Genomic DNA, 8,366 nt, shown 5'->3' on the forward strand with positions numbered 1-8,366 from the left:
TATGGTAATTATTCCACAGCCAAAACAGCAAGAATCCTGAAATATCCTCTGTCTGACCCTTGGACTCGCGGAGTCAAGGACTGGACTCGCCGAGTCAGACAGACTTGTCGAGTTCATCCACTGACTCGCCGAGTCAGGTCGGGTAGAGGAAAAAAAATGATTTTCAGGCAATGGATGAACACGTAAACATCAAATACAAAAGAAACCAATCATGGCTCTAATACCACTGATGGGTTTTATACAAAAGAACATCATATGTGATCATGCAAATCCTAATGCTTGGATCTAGGTTTCTCTATTGTAAATGCAATTCATCCAAGGCTCAACAACCCTAATCTAGCATATGCATTTCGAAATTATCACATAAGAGCAGATCTAGATGATTACCTCTTCTTCAATGGCTTGAATCTTCTTCTCTTTGGAGCTTAGAGTCACAAGTGTCACTCCTCTAATGGCTTACAAACACCACAAGCAAGAGAATGACTTATGAGAAGGAGGAGGAGCACAAAAAACGACCTAGGGTTCTTCCAAGAGAGTTCACCACATTTTTGGAGCCATAGGGGTCTTTATATAGTGAGGCTATTCGGGTTATCAACTAGGAAACGTGATACTTTACCAGTTTCTTGCTATAATATTGCCATAATATTTCTATTTGCAGTGTTCTCAAAATTTGAACTATGAAGAGGGATGCCGTAATCATAATCGAACTTTGAGAATGAAAATAGTATATATCCTTGACTAAATTCAATTAAAATTTCTCGATCTAAGCTTTTAGATTGGAAACGAAGTACAACATTCTCTCCCTTAATTATAGCAAAAACAACTTTTCAACCCCTGCAACTTTGCAAAGTTAAACTTTGATTTTTCTATAATTAATATTGCCGACTTGCAATACTTAAATACTAATCATGCTCCCACTAACATGATGATTATATTTATCCCAGCATAACATTTATGCTCCCGCTAGCTTTTTCACGTATTCAGAAAATAGTTGGACTTCTAAAAGAGAATACTTATTGACTTCCAAAGTTCATATTTCCATTATGATGTGCTTCGATAAGCCTTTATCTAAGCTTCTCAAACTCATACACCTTTCTTCAGACAACTCACATGTGTGTCTAAATTAATTAAGAACTTATATTACTAAGTCCCAAATGTTCAGACTAATTGCCAAATCTCATAATTCGAACTATGAAGAGGGATACCGTAATCATAATCAATTTTGAGAATGCAATTTACATAATCACTATCTCCTTAAAATCTATCTTAGTGAAAGCGTTTCCTCACAATCATTTTCATGAAGGAGAGAAACCTTGTGACACTTAGATTTTATGGTGCATTTGTTCCTATCCATGTGAATTTGTCATAAGCATAATCATAAAATAATGTTTGTGACGAATTCAAACTCTTATGGACAGAACTTGTTCATTTTTAATTTCTTGCCATCAAGGGCCCCACCATTGCTTCCAAGTTATTTAGCAGCTCACCTATGCCAGTCAATGTACTTTCATTAAACAAGGTGTTTGCCTTTATGAAGTCAATTTAGAACTTGTATAACTCATATGCATAAGTAACTTTACTGAAATGGCATAGAAATAAAATTTTGTCAACACGATAGGTTACAATCCTCAAGTCGTGTGCTAGTGTTTAATCGGTTTACTTCTTGATTTGTTCTTGAAACCTTTTAAGATCTTTAGACTCCCACTGACCTCTTGACATATTAAATTCTCTTATCAAGAGACATTTCTTGAAAAAACAAATATCCAAGAGTTAGTGTGTGTCTATATCAAGACAAAACCTACAAGCAATTCGGTACTAGTTGGTCTTTGTCTTATTCAAGACATCACAACTTACCAAAACGAGCAAGTGTAAGAACATTCCTACTTAAGATTATTTCACTCAAGTCACAATATTGGAGTATGACTCTAAGACTTCATTTTGGAACAAAGTACGATACATCTTATTGACTTAACCAATACAACAATTCCCGATTCTTCTTTTTAGCCAAACTATTGCACTAAGCTGTCCTTAGATGATGCATTGTAATATGGTTCCTACAATTACCAAGATGATCATAAAACACGATACAAAAGTACTCTCCCTTCTTCTTAGATTGGAGAAACCTTTTATCTTTCTGCCTGCATTGATTCTACTTATTCATTCTGCCATTCATTGAAACTTTTCAATAATTTAGAATTACACTTAATCTTGTAAGTATAACCACATTTACTAGACCTTTAGTAAATCATGATGAATAATGTTATTATTATTTATTGTGGACTTGACTAGTGCACAACATTGTGTACTAGTTCCTTTTGTCCTTCACTTGACTCACATACTTATGGGAACAAGGAATTAGTCTTAATTACCTAAGTACCAAGATTTCCATGCATCACACAATACAAGTTGTATGATTCAAAGTTTCTGTCCAATTCAAATTTTGTCGATGGGAATCTTTCCTTACTTAGAAAATTATGACACTACCATAAATAACATAACTAAGAATCCTATCCATTTCAACATTGCTAATAACAGAAATACACAAACATCAACTTTTCATACATCTCATTACAAGGATAAATAAATAAGACAAAATCAAAATTTATTTTATTGCGGAAAAATTTGTCCTTACAACGCAACTCAAGTGAAACACTATGCTATTACATTTCTTAGCAATCTATCCTAACTCTAAAGGAGCAGCTCAAAAATCTGATCTTCGAATCCTTGCGATCGAAATCCATTTCTTCACGATCAGATTCAGAACGCTTCTTTCTTTAAGCTTCCTTTCTTTTCTTCTATTCTACAAAACATCAAAAATGTAGTCTTATCACATAATGTATCAAGAATCAAAAATAGGATCTTATAGAGTTATTTAATGGATTTTACCTGAAGCAGAGCCAAACGTCTTGACTCTCCCATCTCTTAGATCTCTCAGGTAGACAGGGTAGCTTCGTCTCCAATGCCCCTTCTCTTGGCAATAAAAGCAAATTGAATCTTTTGGAACAACACATGGAACTACTTCAGACTTTGCCTTTCTCTTATGATCAAATTTTTAGATCATGGCATGCCTTTCGTTGCCATTGCCTATGTCCATAAAGGTTTGGAAGGCAAATCCACCAATCAACTTTGCTTTTCCAGTGCGCTAAATCATTGCTGATTCAGCAGCAACAAGAAAATATGTGAGATCGATGAGGGTTACATCGTGGTCTATCATATAGAACTCTCTTACGAACTCACTATATAAGTCAGGAAGCGATTGAAGAACCCAGTCAACAGCCAACTTCTCACAGACTACGACTCCCAACATTGTTAACCAATCAATGTGTGACTTCATCAGTAAGACGTGTGCAGACACTGGCTTTCCTTCTTCATGTTTACTTGCCAAAAGGGCTTGAGTGAGATTTAAATTTTCAAGCCTTTGAACTTGTGGGTTACGGAGAACAATAGGAGGAGGTGGAGGAAGTGAAGCATGGTCTCGTGTTCCTCGATTGAATCGTTGAATATCATCTTCATGTGGAAAGCTTGTTCCATGGGATTTGGGAAGACCATAGTCAAGAGTGCGGTATGTAAGAGTGGATACCCAATGGCGGTCATTTTACAGGCCGCTTCCTTAAATACCCCTGATAGACCAGCTTCGTGAATGAGGCCTACTAACGGTAAGACTGACATTTAAGTTATACATATATAATATTAGACTTTTAATTTTATATATAGTATAAGGGTGTATTTTATACTTTTAAAATACTATGTGGTCTAATTTAACAAATTACACTTTTAATTTAATTAAGTGTATACCATATCATTATGGATTTATTAACTCTCTTTTAATTATACACTTAATTAATTTAATAAAACCATAAGGGTGCAATTTGAACTTTTTCAAAAATTAGGGTTTTAGAATTTAACATTTTAAAATCAAACTTTCAATTAAAATTTAAATTCCAATACTTTGAAAGTAATTGTGTGTTCGTTTGTATCTTTTGGCTAGCCTCCACTCCCCTATACCCTAAGATCGAAACCCTAGCCTCCTATAGTGGGTTTTTGAGCTTTGGAAGTAATTTTGTGTTCGTTTGTGTGCATTGAATAAGGTGGTGCTTGGTGACCAATCTTTGGTTGGACATGAGGTTGTAGATCCAGAATCTTCATTAATTTTTCTAGCTCTAGAAGGTATAAAGTTCTTATCTTGGAACCTCTAGTGTTAGATTGAGATTAGGGCTTGTTTTTCAGCTAATTATGGTGTTTTGGGTTCTCTTTGGGAGTTTGAGTCCCTCCACGAGCTAGGATGTTAGATATTAACCCCCTATGATTTTCCTTGTGTAAAAAGGGTCCATCTTGATGAATCATATTGGTCCATGTATGAGTTAGAGCCTTTATTATGGGTATTAATGGACAAAATCAGGTTTTAGGGTCCCATTAAGACATGCAAGATGATAAATTGCCAAATTTACCTTGAAATGAAGTAGTATGAGGTTTTGACATCAAGATCTTAGGTGGTTAAGACAAATTTGACCAAAAGGGACTTTGGTCGGTACGTGGGGTGTAATCCCTGGTTCGTTGCGCGTATTGGGTCATCTACCTGCTTTCGAGTCATCACTCGTACACATTGCATACGAGGAGTACGTTGAGCGTACTCGATGCAGTGGGATTTCTTCATTTGGGCCTTTTGGACTCGGGGTTATTTTAGGCTTTTAGGATTTGGGCCTTGTTGGGCCATTGGACTTCTGAAATTCGGCCATGGATGGATTTTAGGCCTTTTGGGGATTAGGTCCATGTTGACTTTGGGCCCAATTAGGGAGTTGGGCCATAATGGGCGTTAGGATGTCATAGGGGCCTCATGATTATATTTATGCTATTTATCTTTGTATTTTTGCATGTGTATATGTTTGTATGTGTACTAGGCAAGGCCTGATGACTAATTTTTCTTTTCTGGGTGGAACTCGATGCCAAGTGGGCCCCATTATATGTTTGATATGTACTACCCCGAGTTTAGAGGTGCAAGTTCAGGGTTCTTAGTGTAAATGAGGAAGGCTGACTCGGCGAGTCGAGTCGTGTTTCTGGTCATGTGTTAAGTGACCAACTCGGCGAGTCGGAGGCTGGACTCGGCGAGTTGGTGCTGGAATGAGAAAAACCCTAATCTGGAGTTTGTGCCATATATAAAGAACATAATACCCTCTCTTCAGCCTCTCTATATTCCCTTTCAGTCCCAGAAACCCTAATAGCCGTGAGTGAGAGCTTGGAGAGTGTTTGGAGCTTTGAGACGTGAATTTGGTGGAGGAGACTAGAAGAGCAAGAGGCAACCATCAAGGATTTCGTGTGGATCCAGAACCCACTCCAGTTTGGGACACATTTGTGAGGTATTAAGCTGTTACCTTGAACTTTTCTTCTAGAATCATTCATATGTGGAGGCTAGGGTTTTCCTTGGTTAAGGGAAATGTTAAAGAAGCTAGATCTAAAGCTGAAACTTCAGATCTGAACCTCTTTTGAGTCCTAAGTTCATAAAGTTACAGTCCTAGGATGATTGGTGAAGCCTCTTTTTGTCTAAAACCCAAGCCCTAGTATGTTTTGAGTTTATATCTGTTGGATTAGATGTCTAAGCCCATAACTATTATTGGTATGTACTTGACCCGAGAGTACCATGGTCCATTTGGGTTGCATATCATCAGGACAATTTGTTAGGATGGACTTTTGAGAGAAGGTGATTTATGGTTTATTAATATATTATAAGTTATAATATATTAATATGAAATCATATGTTTTAATTAGTATCGATCAAGAATTAATTTGGAATTAATTTAGTGATCAAAAGAGACTAATTAAATCTATGGGGACTAATTATGATAATTAGTTATATTTATATGTGTTAGGCTTATGATCCATGTTGGACCAAGTTTATGTATGGATACATAAAGAGTTGGGCCACATGAACCATGGATCATAAAACCCGTGGGTATGGATTATGGGTTATACCATGACCCTTGGAATCCTACATATAAATAGGTTACTCCATAGTCAAAATACTACTTCTTTTCTTAGAGAAATATGGAGGTGTTTTGGTGCATGGAATTCTCTCTCAAGAGCCACCTTTGTCCTAGGTGTGTTGTGATTCCATTTGAGGCATTTCATATTATTGGTGCTAAGCTCTTAAGGCCAAATACATCAAGACTTCAAGCCACATAAAAGGTATGTTTCCCTAAATAGTATATTATATGGTTTATGTCAAATGCATGTTAGTTATAGGTTTAATGCCTTGGAAACCATTTGCATGTATAATTAGTGAAAACATAGATCCAAGGTATTTAGGGTTGTAGGTACACTTTGGAGTGTTAGAATGCTTAAAACCCCAACAATCGTATCAGAGTCATGGGTTGTTTTCTATTATATTTGATGCAAATGTATTTTTTTTCAAGTTGAAGGAAAAAAAAAAGAAAAAAAACATGAAGTTTGTCAAATTTTATGATAATTACTTGATTTTATGAAACACTAATTATTTGTAAAATTTGAGTCACTTAACTACAAGAGTTGAATTAGGTCAATTTATTAAAAGATAGAATGATATGATTATTTTATTTGTTTTAAAAGTTTGATCTAAGTGGTTTTAAGGAGTTACAAATTTTGTCATACAATTTTGGAACTTAAAAGTTTTTTTAAAGTTATGATCTTAAGAGTTTTGAAACTTCCATAAGTTATGGATGTGAAATGTCTCATTTATTAACTCTTTAGGTTATGAATTCCAAGAGTCTTCAAAGAATAATTGTCAAAGTTTCAAGATTTGTATTAGTTTATATGATTATCTAATTTCTTGAAAATTGTTGATGTGAATTATCTTTACTTATGAGTTTAATCTAGATCATAGAAAAATTAATTTATTATTGTGTTAATTGGAATATTTGATCATAATGGTTTTTATGAACTCCATAACTTGTCCTCAAGTTATGGAAAGTGAATAGTTTTTCTTTTTAAAGTGTCATTAAGTCTCATAGGTTATGAAAATAGAAGAGTCTCTATTTTTAATGTCATCATTAAATGATTTAATGTCTTCCATAACTTGTCCTCAAGTTATGGAACTTAAATTTTTTTTCATTAAACCTTAATTAAACTCATAAGTTATGAAAAAACCAAGAGTTTTGAAAGGTTTCAAAACTTGTCCTCAAGTTTTGGAATTTGTAAAGTTACCCCCCATGTATACTTTAATTCCAAACTAGACCTTAGAATTTTAAAAGTTAAAATTCAACCCTTATACTTTATAATATTATAAGTTAATAATATTTATATATATATATATATATATATATATATATATATATATATATATATATATATGTATGTATGTATAAGAGCAAGTCGTCTTACCATTAGTAGGCCTCATTCACGAAGTCGGTTGTCACACCCCCAAACCTGAACGGCGGAAACGTTCGGGGGCGGATGACTTCATGTGGTAGCGTAACAATTGAATACATAGTAAAGAAAGCAATACAACCATCATATATATAATTGAAAGTTTAAATTTGTCAAAAGTTACATGTTCAAAACCAATTACAATATGATGTCAAAATATGAGATTAAACTGGCACCGCAGCATCCCTTCATCAAAAGCAATAATGATACCTGAAATTACTGATTTCCTGGGACATACAAGTAATTTTGAAAGAGTAGATCAGCATTTAAGCTGGTGAGTTTCATAAGTATTTAAATGACAATGTTTGTATGAAATGAAATGTTTTGTCCTTGGTTGTGTTGTGTTTAGAAAATCCTATATTTTCTACTAGTATAAAAGTAGCCTTCTCTCAAGACCCATGTTTGTTTCTAAAATGTATGTAAGTGTAAAATAACCAATGTGTTTGAAAACCTTGTAAATCAATGCATTTTTAATACCCCATGTGAGTTTTATAACCATACTATTAACTCGGAATGCCTATACACAACGTTCTTCAGGCGTTGGAATGTTATGACGTTTGTTACCCCAAATGGTGGACTGTAGCTAACAGTCAGGGCGCGGGTTGTCAAGCCCGTATAGATCTATACACAAACACCATGCTCCCCCTCCAAGGGATTCTGGTATATAATACAGGACTTGAAATGTGTACTCGAACGTACGTGAAGTTAATGTCTCACAAAACCGTGGTATAAAAACAGATTTACGTGTTAAAATGTTCGTTTGTTCTTGTATATGAAAGTGACTTCTTGAAAATCATGTTTCTAGTATGTAAAAGTTAGTAATATCCTCGTAAAACTATACCTATTATAGTTTTCTAAAAGTGTGTCTCGTTTGTTTAGAAATGCCTAGAAAAGGAATCACTTGTTATGAAAGTATAGATTTTTGTAGAGCCTAAGATAGACAAGTATACATAAAATCTAAGAAAATGTTT

Source organism: Lactuca sativa, chromosome 4 (assembly GCF_002870075.4).
Source record: "Lactuca sativa cultivar Salinas chromosome 4, Lsat_Salinas_v11, whole genome shotgun sequence".
NCBI classification, from domain to species: Eukaryota; Viridiplantae; Streptophyta; class Magnoliopsida; order Asterales; family Asteraceae; genus Lactuca; species Lactuca sativa.